Source organism: Macaca nemestrina, chromosome 5 (genome assembly GCF_043159975.1).
Source record: "Macaca nemestrina isolate mMacNem1 chromosome 5, mMacNem.hap1, whole genome shotgun sequence".
Taxonomy (NCBI): Eukaryota; Metazoa; Chordata; class Mammalia; order Primates; family Cercopithecidae; genus Macaca; species Macaca nemestrina.
In genome coordinates this window covers 31,639,732-31,653,477 of record NC_092129.1, presented here as the reverse complement: position 1 = coordinate 31,653,477, position 13,746 = coordinate 31,639,732, and the positions used below count along the sequence as shown (strand labels likewise).

Genomic DNA, 13,746 nt, shown 5'->3' with positions numbered 1-13,746 from the left:
CTGAAGAAATTATGGCTGTTAGCAAGAATAAAAATGAATGATGCTATTAGGTGCCAAAGAACATGATCCTACCTAGGAACACTCAGAACCATTTGGGGAGAGTTTTCTGAAGACTAGATTGGGCAGAAATAGAACCAGAACGTACTGTTGGTTATGTTGTTATTACCTTATCCTACCCAGAGGTTAGCGTAGTGTGAAAAATACGAGTTGTACTCATCTTTCTAAAAATGTGTAAGATAATAAAAATTATACATACACAATGGATAAGAGATTTTCATCAAACTTTCAGATCTCAACTCAATTTCTTTTTTTTTTTTAACCCAGATTTATGTAATTTTCTATCACCCTTGTGTTTTCAGTTCCCATGGACAGCTCTTCAGAAACTCATGAAGACATAAGGTTCTTCAAAAGAGGAGACTTTCAGAACATGAGCAGGGAAATTATCACTTGATAGATGACAAGCATTGTGAGAAGCAACAGTTTTCCCTCCTTCATTCCCTTCCTGGTTATCTTTCCTGTCACATGAAGAAGAAATGAAACACCAGAGAGAATCAAGTTATCATCATCTACACCAGTCACTGTCACTGGTTAAGTATTGGTTTAATAGTCCATTCTTCATATAAGATGATACCTGACCCACCAGTCACTGTACATGCATTTTGAATTGTTTCCCACACGTGGCATTGCAGAAGTGTCTTGGTCACTGTGGGGGCTGCTACTCTAAAGCAGGAGTTTTCAATCTTCATTGTTCTTGTTGCAGAACCCTTTGTTTAGAAGCCCAAGATGTAAAACAGATGAAAACAGAGCTGCTTTGTTAGAAAGAGGCACATGAGAGGGATCACAGTGTTTCTCTTTAGCTCCTCTGAGGACTTTGAAGACCCCTGCTCTAATGCAACTCTAACTTGTTGATTGCAGCAAGATTTAGGAACACTATGAGTTTGTCCTGAAAGGCGACTCTCCAAGTGGGGAGACACAGATGATTAAGGGGCTCTGTCTCTGTTTCCTTTAGTTTCATATTCATCTTAGTTCTTGCACATGTCAGATCCACTCTCATCCTCATGACATACTCCTGGTAAATCATAGGCTCTGAGTTTCTCATTACAGAGCTGATTGGTTGTAATTTCCTGCAACTAAAAGCCAAGTGATTACACCCCAAACTTTAAGTTCAAGGAAGGATGGAGATTAGGCTTGTTTTCTTCAGGGTGTCATCCCCATTGTATAATGTGCCTGGCATACACTGGGAATTCAATAAATATATGTGGACAGAATTGAATGAAGGCACACATGGACAACCAAGAGACATGAAGAAATATAAAGAGTGCAATAAATTAAGTGCATAGCTTTCTAGAGCAGCGATGGCACTCTCGCCACTAAACTTATGAACTTGTTTGATTTCATTATTCGTTTTGAGTCAGATGCCCCCCAGAGGTTCTACTAGCTTTCCCTGGGCTCTTATGACTTACCTCCTGGCCTGCTTTTTCTTAGTACCATCTTAAAATTACCTTCCTGGATATATTTTATATACTCTTCTCTATAATACACCTTGGCATGCCCATGATTAAGACAAAGAGAGCATGATACTTTCCCACAGCTAATGGAGTGCTGGCCTTTGATTTCTGGGAATTTTTGTGTGATTACTTCTTTATTCTGTCTAAGAACTACCAGAAATAGGTCAGGCGTGGTGGCTCATGCCTGTAATCCCAGCACTTTGGGAGGCTGAGGTGGGCAGACCACCTGAGGTCAAGGGTTCAAGACCAGCCTGGCCAACATGGTGAAACCTCGTTTCTACCAAAAGTACAAAAATTAGCTGGATGTGGTGGTGCTACTCGGGAGACTGAGGCAGGATAATCGCTTGAACCTGGGAGGCGGAAGCTGCAGTGAGCCGAGATTGTGCTCCTGCACTCCAGCCTGGGTGACAGAGTGAGACTTGTCTCAAAAAACAGAAAAGAAAAGAAAAGAATTACCAGAAATAACCTCATCTGTCAGGTTAACCCCTCCTTCTATACCTAGTGAATGAGCTTTACTTGTGTAGTCCTTAATGTGTAGCCATATCTAAATAGAATTCTAATAAGAGTGATATATATAGAGAGGCATAGGAGAAAAGTGATCCTCTGAAATCTATAGAAAGCACTCAGAGTGAGAGGAGGGTGGTTGGAAGGTAGAGTAAATTGAATAACGACCCCTAAAGGATGCCAAGTCCTAATTCTTGGGACCCATAAATGTTACCTTAAAAGGAAAAAAGTATTTGTAGACGTGATTGAGTTACATATTTTGAGACAGAGAGAATATCCTTGATAATCACGGTAGACCCTAAGTGCAATCACATGTATCCTAAAAGAGAGTGGTCGAGGGAGATTTGACACAGACAGTAGAGAAGAGGATACACACACAGAAAAGACAATGTGAAGAGAGAGTCAGAGATTGGAGCAAAGAAGACACAAGCCGAGAAATGTCAGCAGCCACCATAAATTGGAAGAAGCAAGGATGCAGTCCCCTCCTAGAGCCTTGGGAGTGGGTATAGCATTACTGGAGTCTTGATTTTGTCCCGGTGATACTGATGTTGGGCTTTTGGCACCCAGGACTGTGAGAGAATAAATTTCTGTTGTTTCAAGTGACCAACTTTGCAATACTTTGTTACATGAAACAAATACAGCAGGAAATGCACCCCTTTAAGATCTAGTATTACATGTCTTCAAGCTGCTCATTGACAAGTGTTGCTAGGTTTAGGCACATCTACTGTGTGTGTGGGGGGTGAGTGGGTGTGTACATAGTTACGTACATCCATATATATATATGAAGAGTATCTGTATTATCAGCTATTTCCTTATGGTTGAAATATGTAAGAGTTTTCTAAATCTTGGGGGATAAGAGAGAGAAGTTTTTGAGAGGCCAGACCACCACCATGAAAAACAATTTTTTAAAATTTTTGTGATGGAGTCTCCCTCTATCACCCAGACTGGAGTGCAGTGGCATGATCCAAGCTTACTGCAACCTCCACCTCCTGGGTTCAAGCGATTCTCTTGCCTCAACCTCCCAAGTAGCTGGGACTACAGGCGCCTGCCACGACGTCTGGCTCATTTTTATATTTTTAGTAGAGATGGGGTTTCACCATGTTGACCAGACTGGTTTCAAACTCTTGACCTCAAGTGATCCACCCGCCTTGGTCTCCCAAAGTGCTGGTATAATAGGTGTGAAGCATCATGCTCAGCCCGTGAAAAACAATTCTGATCTATAAAATAGAGAGAAATATAAAATGTATAAAATAAAAGGATGAGTGTGAACCTGATATCACTCTGGGGACAAATACTGTTATCAGACATTAGAATTACTAAGTAGACCTAGGAAGCAGCCTTCTCAGTGGGTTAGGCAGTTAGGTGCTACTGGGATGATAAGGAAAATAGACTAGGGGATTTAGCTGTTAAATAAAATGCGATATTTGTAAATTTATGCTAAAGTCTATGTTACCTTGCTGTGCAAAGCCTCTGATTTTTATAAGCAACAAGTTCTGCCTGCCCTCATGCAGATGAATACCTGGAGAATACCTATGTGGATCAAGACCTATTGCAAGAGGCACTTGTTAATAAAGGGTAGTAAGTAAAAGACCCTGAGGGTTGACACCCCTGGTCCGACAAACCCTCTGTTGGTGAAGCTTGAGGCACCAGCTCTTAAAGGCTTCGGTTGAATTCAGGCCATACTTTTCCCTCTGAGGGGCCTTTTCATGACTGGGAACCTTCTTTCCAAGAGACCAGGCTGGAATAAAACACCTAGTCTTGGCCTCAAAACAGAATGAAGACACTGGGCTTTCTTTAAATTGTGTTCTAGTCAGGGCTTTCCACAAAAGTTATAGATGTCAAAGTTCCTCTAAAAGTTCTAGGTAGTGAAAAGTACAGAATAGCTATCGACATTTTAAAGCCATCTGTGCATGAGCTTTAAATTCTCATCATGTCATGTTAAAAACAAAAAAAAAAACAAAACAAAAAAACAAAACAAAAAAACAAAAAAACAAAACCAGATTGTTCACACACAAGCACTTACAATTTCTAACTGCTCCATGGTTCTGGAATTCTGAAAAAATCTGTGTAAGTTCTCGAGACCAAAACTCATCATTCTGATAGATTTGCCAACTTGCTCTACACTTATATACAATTTCCATAGGGCCTGCCTGCTTTTGTGGTAAGGTAGGAACCTCCAACTTGCTGTTCAACTTGCTAATTTTCTCACTCAGTTAATCACAAGCTTTTTATAATTCTATATCCCAGAGACATGATTGTGTTGTCATCACTGTAGTGTGAGAAAGGGACTTAGCCTTACCGTGATCCTATAGAATGTTTGATTTCCCCTAGCTTTTGAAGTTTATAAAATCACAGCTTCCAGCAATGTTTTAATACTTTTCTAAAGAAACAGCAAAGACATAAAACTCATATTTGCTTGATTCTGTTCCGTATTACAGGCCTTCAAAGTTCAGTCTCCCTGGAACTCCAGAACTCCGCACTCTGTAAGATGAATAGCCAATTGGATCCTAGCACATGAGGAAACACTGGCAAAATAGCGGTACATACCGAATATTTCTTTTTATGATTGTAAAAGCAGTCAAACAAAGATGTACATCTGAAACAATGGTGGAAAAGCATGCATTAAATTGAAAAGCATAGTCTTCCATTTGTAAGTAATTTTGTTATGTGCTGCTTATGGGAGATTGTTTAGTTAAAGCTATATTACTGCAAAAGAGAGTCAAACAGAGACAGCACAGCACACTAGTAAAACACACTAAAGCTTTTAATTTCCTCATTCATTCATTAAAGAAATATTTTCTTAGAGATTATGTTTGGCAATATGATACATTTTTGTAGAAAAATGCAATAAGACAATAATAAAAATTGTCTTATAGAAACAACTTCTGCTATTAAGAAACTTATCCCCGTCTCTACTAAAAAATACAAAAAACTAGCCGGGCGAGGTGGCGGGCGCCTGTAGTCCCAGCTACTCGGGAGGCTGAGGCAGGAGAATGGCGTAAACCCGGGAGGCGGAGCTTGCAGTGAGCTGAGATCCGGCCACTGCACTCCAGCCTGGGTGACAGAGCGAGACTCCGTCTCAAAAAAAAAAAAAAAAAAAAAAAAAAAAAAAAAAAAAAAAAAAAGAAACTTATAAAATTTAAGACACAAGGTAAGGTATTAGTTACATACTGTGAAGATAATGATTATTAACGGTAATTGGGCTCTGTGCCAGGTACAAGATATTAATATAATTTAATACTTCTATTCCTCTGAATAGTCATCTAAGGAAGGTAGTGGTTTTCTAGGTAAGAATTGTGAAACCCAAAGCTAGTAAATTAAGTCAATTATGAAGCCAGGATTAAAATTTAGGTAATTTGTCTCCATGCCTATCCTATGCTATCTCACTGTGCTATAATTAAAGATATAGTTGAAAGAATGCTTCTTGTTATAATGTATAATTAAATACAAATGAAAAGCATTAAGATAATTAACCTTCATTTCAGGAGATATGTTGTAAATGAAATTAGTCATCAAAAGTTTTTTTTGGAAGTGATCAGCATATATAACTTCAATAAGGTTCAGTTTGAGTATAAATGAAAATGAAGGATGGTATTTATAGGTTAAAGGCACAGAGGTGACAAACAATGAGGATGTTCAAACAGACATGAACCCATTAGTTAGAACGGAGGGTATATAGAAGGAAGTAATGGGAAGTGAGGTTCTCTCTCCCAACATTTTATTATAAAATTGTTTTAATACTCAGAAAAATGAAAGAATTGTATGTAAACATAAATATCCCACTACCTTAATTCTATCAGTAACATTTTAGTATATTTGTTTTATCACATATCTATCTGTCCCTCTTTCTATAAGTCAATCCATCTTAATTATAATTCATTTCAAAGTAAGTTGCAGACGTCAGTATATTTCACCCCTAAATACTTCGTCACATATATCAGTGAGTTCAATAGTTGTTTAGTGATATTTTTGGAAGTAAAAGTTATATATAATGAATAAGCAAATCTTAAATATACCATTCAATGAGTTTGACAATTTCATATACATTTGTAAAATAAACCTTCATCAAAATAAAGAACGTTACCATTTCCAAAATTTATCTTTTGTTCTTATCAGTTATTTTTTTTAATTGCCACCTCAGAGGCAACCAGTGCTGCAATACTTTTCAACCATAGATTAGTTTTCCTTTTTTAAGACATCATATAAAAAGAATTTCTTTCGTGTATTTTTTTCATTTAGTATTTTGTTTTTGAGATTTATTCATTTTGTTGTATCAGTAGTTTGTTTCTTTTTATGGGTAAGGTTCCATTACATGAATATAGTACTGTTTATGTATTTGTATATTAATAAACACCTGCATTGTTTTGAGTTTGAGGCTATCATGAATAACAGGTGCTACAAATATTCCTGTATACATTTTCTTTTCCTCAGAAAAATACCTAGTGGTGAAATTGTTGGGTCCTAAAGTAAATATGTGTTTAGTTTTATGAGAAACTTCCATATCTTTTTTCAGTTTCTATTAAAAATACACGAGACCTATGGTTACTCCATATTCTTGCCAACATTGGGTGTGTAGGATAGAAGTTAAGTGGTAAAGAGTAAATACTGACTAGATTGTGAAAAAACAGAATTTATTGCTAAAGCCTCTATCTTAAGTAGCAGATAGTCACTGGACTGTGGACTGGAAGATTGCCTGGGGAATGTGATGTTTGATAAGATTAATCTGGTGGTGGGGTACAAGATGGTGCTTGAAAAGTAAGGACTATAGACAGAGTCTAAGAAGGTTGTTGTAATAATTTAGGCATAATCTAATGATGACCAAAACCAAAGCAATGGGAATTTGAAAGTAAGAAAACATGAAAATCTTTATGAGGAAGTAATCTAAAGTATTTGATGCCAATAAATAGATGGGTAAATGAAGAGATGAAAAATTCCAAAATGGGTGCAGGGAAAACAGTGTTACCATTAGTAAGTATAGACAAACAAAAGAGAGCATTGGCTTAGTGATCATCAGGTTATTGGCAGTATGTATCCACAGACCAGCAAAATGACCATCTTTTACTGGGAGGAAAAGTAAGAGGCAGGAGGTTTAAGCAATAGAATTGGAATTAGGGAACGGTCACCTCTGGAGAAGACCAATACTGCTTACACAAATTGGCTTGGAGAAAGAAAAAATCCCTGTCAGTTGCTATAGAAGCCAGCAATCAAGAATTTACCTACAAACACCATCAGATACAAGCTGTTCTATTTGCAATGCTCTAGATTTGCACCTTCTGTCTCTCCTGCCTGGAATATCTTTCCTTCTCTTCTCCACCTGGTTACATGAACTTCAAAGCCATCATTGAAATGTTGTTTTATATGTGGATTCTCCCCTGACTGCTATGGCACTTCACCCTCATATTTATCACAAAATTTACTGTGCTGTCCTGGTATTGTAGACCTCTTATGCTTCTGTTCTTGTACTGTTCTCTAGCCCAGTGTTTGATACTTAGATGCATAAAGACATTTGTAAATGAATGAGGTACTTCAACTTCTATCCTCTCTGCTTCAAAGTTTGTTTTCTTTTAAATTACTTTCTCATCCTTCCTTCTTTCTTAGGGAAAAAAATAATTCTTTCTTCCCTTCAAAATTAATAATCTCCTCTATCACTTCTTATTATCTATCCACCATATGTGCTTTTATTCATCACCCTGTATATATTATTTCTTTTGCTTCTTTAGTATTATCAAAAAATTATATACTTTTATGCACGCTCAAGTCCTCTCCCATCCAAGAATAACATTTTGCTACCCCTCTGAGTTATTTTTCTAGGTATCTCCTTTTTTTCATAACCAAACTTTGAGATAAAGAGTTGTTTCTGCTGCTTTTTCCTGTTCCTCACTACATACACCTTTAAAAACCATGACTTTGTCTATTGCTCCAACTGCTCTGTGGAAACAGTCCTCCCAAAAGTCTCCTACGGTTGATAGATCCAATGCTTTTGAATCCCTCTTCAAATTCCCCAATACCTTTGTAGTATTTGACAGTGTTGAAAATCTTCACCTCATTGCTATTCTCTTCTTTGTGGCTTCCTTAACATTTTGCCATCTTTAACATCTACAGTGTGACTGCCACAGTACTAGACACGTTACAAATGTTAGCACATTTGACCAAAGCACTGATTCTTCTCCAATCTCCTTCTTAAAAATAGAACATTGTCCAGCATCTTTAGCTTGCATTCAGATTTACTTTTAGTTATTCTCACAAAATGTTATCATTTTTCCTACTGTCTTTTCAGTCCTTCTAAATCCACTCTACTATTGCAGTATCCATTGCAACTTAAACTCTCTGAAGGCATTCCTATTAATAGTAGAAATAGTTATGGGACTATTTTTCTAGGATTATTATATATTTATGCTTCTATGTTATAGGGTTATCCTATAATATAGTATCCTTCATCAAAATGTTCTTTATTTTGGTGAAGGTTTATTTTATAAATGTGTATGAAATTGTTAAACTCATTGAATGGTACATTTAAGATTTGCTTATTCATTGTATATATGAAAGCGTTAGACAATTCCAGTCTAACATAAAGTGACAACTTTTTACTTAACACCAATAATATGTAATTTAATCCTAGGAATAACCTTGCAATATATAATTATTTCTACTTATAAGAGAACTTAATTTCATATATGTTAAATAGTAAATATTACTGGTATATAATGCATACAGGGGTTACGGATGAGCTGATTTGCACATTTGCTTAACCTCCGTCTTTCATCTATCTGAATGTCCTTACTGTACATAGGATATCATATTATCCAAATCCTAACCATCTGTCAAAGTATACTTGAAATGCCATCCCTTCCAAGTAGTTTTATTTTCCCTGATTATTCTGACTGGAAGCAGTATTTCCCCCTCTGAACTCACATGGGATTTAAAAACTTATTAATATACTTTTTTTTAGAGCACTGTTTTGTTTATAGAAAAGTTGAGCAGAAAGTACAGAGTTCCCTCTTTCTCCATATACAGTTTCTTTTATTAACATCTTGCATTACTGCGGCATATTTGTTGCAACTGATGAACTAATATTGGTACCTTGTATTAACTAACGTGCATAGTTTACAGTAGGGCTCATTCTCTGTACTATATAGTTCTATGGATTTTGACAAATTCATATGTCATATATGCATCATTATAGGATCAGGCAGAATGCTTTCACTTCCCCCAAAATCCCTTATGCTCCTCCACCCATTCATCCCTCTCTCTCTCCCCATAAACTCCTCACAAGCACTGGTCTTTTTTTTCTCTAGTTTTGTTTCTTCCAGAATGTTATGGTTAGAATCATACAGAATGTAGTTTTTTAAGACTTGCTTCTCTGTTTCACTTAGCTAGCAATATGCATTTAAGTTTTCTTGCATGTTTTCTCATAGCTTGATAGATTATTCTTCTTGTTGCTGAATGATATTCTACTGTATGGATGTACCACAGTTGTTTATGCTTTTACCTATTGAAACATATCTTGGTGACTTTCAGTTTTGGGCAATCATAAATAATGCTGTTATAAACAATTGCATGGACATAAATTTCCAACCCATTTGGGTAAATACCTAGAGTTTCAATTGGCAGATAATATGGTAAGAGTATGTTTATTTTTTAAAGAAGTGGCCAAATATACTTTCAAAGTAACTATACCATTTTGGTCTCCCACCAGCAATTAATGAGAGTTGCTTTCACACATCTTTGTCAGTATTTGTTGTCAGTGTTTGTGTTTCAGCTATTCTAATAGATGTGTAGTGTGGTATTTAATATTGTTTTAATTTGCATTTCCCTCCTTGTATACAATGTGAAGCATCTTTTCAGGATCTCACTTGCCATTGGTTTTTCTTCATTTATGAGGTGTCTCTTCACATCTTTTACCCATTTTTAAATTGAGTTGCTTGTTTTACTGTTGAGTTTTAAGAGTTCTTCGTATATTTTGGATACAAGCTCTTTATCAGAGAAGTGTTTTGCAAATATTGTCTTCCAGTCAGTGCCTTGACTTTCCACTCTTTTAACGGGGTCTTTTGTAGAGCAGATCTTTTTAATTTTAATAAAGTCCAATGTATTACATTTTTCTTTCAGAAATCATGCTTTTAGTGTTGTGTGTAAGTAGTCATTACCAAACCTAACATCAGCTAGTCTCTTATGCTATAGTCTATAATTTTTAATAGTTTGGAGTCTTATATCTAGGTCTGTGATCCATTCTGAGCTAACTTTTGTCAAAGATATAATCTGTGCTTGGTTCATTTTTTAAAAACATGTGAATATTTTAGCACCAGTGGTGTAGACTATCCTTCCTCCACTGAATTGTCTCTGCTTTTTTGTTATATGTCAGTTCACTATATTTGTATGGGTCTGTTTCTGGGCTGTTTATTCTGTTCCATTGGTCTATTTGTCTGAGCTTTCACCAGTACCACACTTTCTTGATTTCCATGGCATTTAAAATAGGTTACCTAGCAATTTTCCTATATATTGTGTTATTTTTGTACCTGACTTATCTAACCAAATAGACTGGATGCTCTTTGAGGATAGGATGTTTATCTGACTTATTATCTTCTTTCCCATTTCTTCTAGTACAGTGGTTTGTACATAATAGGTCAAAAGAAGTATTATATAAAGCAATGTTTCTCTCCTTTGTACGTCACAAACATTTGTGGAATTTTAGACAAATATATAGATACTACTGAAATTTACAGAATAAGAGTTCAAGTATTTATGTGTTTAAAAGCCCAGTGGAAAAATCCAATCCTTAGCCAGGATTGGAATAGTGAGATTAGTAGGAGTAGGAGTTTAATTTAGTAGGAGTTACAAATTTGTTCAACTCTATGTATCTCTAATATCACCTGTGAAAAATAGAAGCCTCTCTACATCACTATAAAATTTAAATAAGTTAATATATAAAATGCCTTGCATTGTTTCTAGCACATGGTAAGCATTTACTAGATGTTAGTTTCTTTCTCCATCTTTTAACCCTCAAAATGTAATTATTCACAGAATGTGTCTTAAGTTGAAATGTTGAATCACGAAATCATAGACCTGCAGATATCCTGTTTCCCACCCATTTGTTCCTCCTTTACTTAGGATATCTTCCAAAGCTTCCCACAGTCCTAGTCTCCATCTCTCCTTTATTCTGCTGAGCCCTCTGTCATGCAGACTCTGATACTCCATCACTAAATTAACCTGCACAACCATCACCTCTTCCCTTGGCAGAGCACCACCTTCCTTCAGCTTTGTAGCTCTGTGTCTTTCCAAAGTAATTTTGAGCCAATCTTAATAAATTCCCTCCCCTCCACTATGGTTAAATAGCAGCTTGCAAATGCCATACATTTCAGCAGCTCTATAGCTCCCACCATAAATGCTATCTACCAAAATATAAGAAGCCATCCCTGTTTAAAAATACCCAGCTGGGTGTGGTGGCTCATTTCTGTAATCCCATCATTTTGGGAGGCTGAGGCAGGTGGATCACTTGAGGTCAGGGGTTTGAGACCAGTCTGGCCAACATGGTGAAATCTTGTTTCTACTAAAAATACAAAAACTATCCAGGCATGGTGGCAGGCTCCTGTAATCCCAACCATTCAGGGACCTGAGATAGGAGAACTTGAACTGGGGAAGCAGAGGTTGCAGTGAGCTGAGATGCCACAACTGCACTCCATCCTGGGAGACAGAAAGAGACTCCATCTCAAAACAAAAACAAAAACAAAAACAAAAACAAACAAACAAAAACCAAAAAAAAAAAAAAAAAAAAAACCCAAGCTATCTGTACCATAGTTTGAAAAAACAAAACACAAAACACATTTTATTGAGATACCTGTATAATGCAATTAATCATAAAATGGAATTTAAATAACTTACTTCCCATCTAACAGCCTCTGAACATCAACAAAGAAAACAAACATTTATATACAAATGTTGGCTAAATACTTGTTTTATATATGGAACTAACCAGATGTAAACATCTCTCAGGCAGCTACTAGCACAAGTCTTATGCCACATGCCAGGAGCAGTTTTAGACTTTGCCCTTGAGGAGCTTACAGTTTTAGAAGAGATGGACAGATATAAAAACTGTAGACCACTTTGTGTTCCACTACACACTTTGTTAGATTTAATTTTGATATCAGACTAATGTGGTGTATAACAGTACTTTTCAAATATTTATAAGCTTATGAATCTCCTGGGAATCTTTTTTTTCTTTTTATTAGAATGATTTGTTTTCTTTTTATTATTAGAATTACTATTATTATACTTTAAGTTCTAGGGTACATGTGCATAACGTGCAGGTTTGTTACATATGTATACTTGTGCCATGTTGGTGTGCTGCACCCATCAACTCGTCAGCACCCATCAACTCGTCATTTACATCAGGTATAACTCCCAACGCAATCCCTCCCTTCTCCCCCCTCCCCTTGATAGGCCCCAGTGTGTGATGTTCCCCTTCCCAAGTCCAAGTGATCTCAATGTTCAGTTCCCACCTATGAGTGAGAGCATGCGGTGTTTGGTTTTCTGTTCTTGTGATAGTTTGCTGAGAATGATGGTTTCCAGCTGCATCCATGTCCCCACAAAGGACCCAAACTCATCCTTTTTTATGGCTGCATAGTGTTCCATGGTGTATATGTGCCACATTTTCTTAATCCAGTTTGTCACTGATGGACATTTGGGTTGATTCCAAGTCTTTGCTATTGTGAATAGTGCTGCAATAAACATATGTGCACATGTGTCTTTATAGCAGCATGATTTATAATCCTTTGGGTATATACCCAGTAATGGGATGGCTGGGTCATATGGTACTTCTAGTTCTAGATCCTTGAGGAATCACCATATTGTTTTCCATAATGGTTGAACTAGTTTACAATCCCACCAGCAGTGTAAAAGTGTTCCTATTTCTCCACATCCTCTCCAGCACCTGTTGTTTCCTGACTTTTTAATGATTGCCATTCTAACTGGTGTGAGATGGTATCTCATTGTGGTTTTGATTTACATTTCTCTGATAGCCAGTGATGATGAGCATTTTTTCATGTGTCTGTTGGCTGTATGAATGTCTTCTTTTGAGAAGTGTCTATTCATATCGTTTGCCCACTTTTTGATGGGGTTGTTTGTTTTTTTCTTGTACATTTGTTTGAGTTCTTTGTAGGTTCTGGATATTAGCCCTTTGTCTGATGAGTAGATTGCAAAAATTTTCTCCCATTCTGTAGGTTGCCTGTTCACTCTGATGGTAGTTTCTTTTGCTGTGCAGAAGCTCTTTCGTTTAATTAGATCCCATTTGTCAATTTTGGCTTTTGTTGCCATTGCTTTTGGTGTTTTAGACGTGAAGTCCTTGCCCATGCCTATGTCCTGAATGGTATTACCTAGGTTTTCTTCTAGGGTTTTTATGGTATTAGGTCTAACATTTAAGTCTCTAACCCATCTTGAATTAATTTTCGTATAAGGAGTAAGGAAAGGATCCAGTTTCAGCTTTCTACTTATGGCTAGCCAATTTTCCCAGCACCATTTATTAAATAGGGAATCCTTTCCCCATGTCTTGTTTTTGCCAGGTTTGTCAAAGATCAGATGGCTGTAGATGTGTGGTATCATTTCTGGGAATCTTGTTAAAAATGCCCATTATGTTGAGGGTGGGGTCTAAGATTCTGTGTCTCCCAAGTTCCCAGGCAATGCTGATAAGGCCTATTCATGGGCCTCAGCGTAGTGAGGGTCTCAACAGTCTCTCAGGCTGTCA

General features: G+C 36.8%; 1 long non-coding RNA gene across 1 annotated transcript in view; it reads left to right on the top strand.

Annotated features, from left to right (window-relative positions):
• Positions 1-5,105, top strand: part of LOC105465567 (uncharacterized) — a 102,936-nt gene extending 97,831 nt beyond the window's left edge. Inside the window, exons 7-8 of the long non-coding RNA XR_977623.2 lie at positions 360-587; positions 4,451-5,105. This is a non-coding gene — a long non-coding RNA (uncharacterized lncRNA). The remainder of the gene's footprint in view (positions 1-359; positions 588-4,450) is intronic.
• Positions 5,106-13,746: the final 8,641 nt, after the last annotated feature.